This window comes from Atta cephalotes, assembly GCF_000143395.1.
Source record: "Atta cephalotes unplaced genomic scaffold scaffold00056, whole genome shotgun sequence".
Taxonomy (NCBI): domain Eukaryota; kingdom Metazoa; phylum Arthropoda; class Insecta; order Hymenoptera; family Formicidae; genus Atta; species Atta cephalotes.
Window position 1 is genome coordinate 434863 of NW_012130120.1, and position 1859 is coordinate 436721.

Genomic DNA, 1859 nt, shown 5'->3' on the forward strand with positions numbered 1-1859 from the left:
GTGTGTGTGTGTGTGTGTGTGTGTGTGTGTGTGTGTGTGTGTGTGTGTGTGTGTGTGTGTGCGCGCGTGTGTGCGTGTGCGTGTGCGTGTGTGCGTACCTGCGTGTGTGTTATATATTTTTATTGTATGAATATATATATATATATATATATATATATATATGATGTATGAATGTATACCATATTAGCAAATATCACACAAAACACACACACACACACACATACACACACACGCGCGCGCGCGCATAATTATTCATATAAATGTAGGTCAATATTTAATAAATGTGCGCAAATTTGGCTACATCCGTCGTTTGGAGTCGCCTTAAGATTCCATCTAACGTATGAAAATCTTCGCAATATTTCTTTTCCAAAAATATTTTCTGATTTGTATATTTAAAATTAATGTTTGAATGGCATATAAAACATTTTTCTTTTGATATAGAAAATAGTAACTACATCAGGAACAGTTATTATTATATACATATATAAGATCTGTTGTTGTTTAAGAATATTTGTTGTTTAAGAGTATGCAAAAACTTCGGAATATGATAATTTTCAAAATAAAATTATAATTTAAATGTCAATTAAGTGCAATTGAATTACATTTGCAAATATTTACTAATAAATACTAGTACATACGTATATATATATATATATATATATAAATCAGTTGTTTAAAACGTTCAATTTATTTTAAAACAAATATACAAATACATATTTTTTTAGATTTTTAAATTGATATTGAAAAAACCGAATATTAATTGTACATATTTTATTCCATTAAATAATTATACTTAAGAACCATGAAAGAGATAACCAGATATAGATTATTTATCTTTGGTAAGAGACGAAAAATAAGACTTGTGAACCTCAAGGAGGACAAAAACTCGATTGGCTTTTTACATATAAGATATAAATAATAGCGTCATATAGAATATATGTTTATAGCCGCGCTTAGATTTTAATCTATAACAATAATTGTAATTGAATAACAAGCATGTCAAGCAGCAGCTGGCCACTTTTTGTTGTCTATCTGCGTCAAATGACGATTTATATCGGATTATCAACGAAAATTGTTCAAAGGAGAAGCCGAGAATAATGTAATGTGCGATTCCTCAGTGCAACAGTACACGAACTTTTGACTCATCCATACTTCGCACACGCTTTCCTCAATAAAACATTGCATCCATGAACTTCTCCCTGACACGCCGCTTCGTGCCGGCTTTTGTCATTCATGAACGTAGAACGTACTGCCGTCTTCTTGGCGCTCGCGCCTTCCACGGGTTGACAGAAACGCAAAAGAAGAAACGTTCCGATTGTACGGTGCTCTTTTTATCGCGCGACTAAAAATGCACGATATAAATTATGAGGGCAGTTAATATCTCGAATACGACGCAACGCGGTTCGATGTTGACCGAAGACGTCGCTTATAAGTATGCTAAATATCATACAGCGCCTTTCATTACGGCGCGAATCGTTCGTGCGCCGCCTTCTTTATCTAATCCGCCGCCACAATAATGCAGAATGACTTCGCAATCCCAGAATTATTATCTTTCTCTTTGAGGAAAACGGATTTTTATTTACTCACAGACCCGCGCGCGCGCACACTCACACGTACATTATTTCCTTTTTTCTTTTTCTTAAGTCACAGTCTTGCGTACTAGTGATCGATACTTATTATGCTTATACATATATCTATATTATTTAAATATGCTGAAGTGTAATAAATTCTATTCTATTCTATATCTATATTATTTTTCATTTTTCGAAATTCTCTTTATTTTTTAAATATTTTTTATTATTTTCACCTTAATTTAATTTTTAAATATATATATATATATATATATATATATATATATA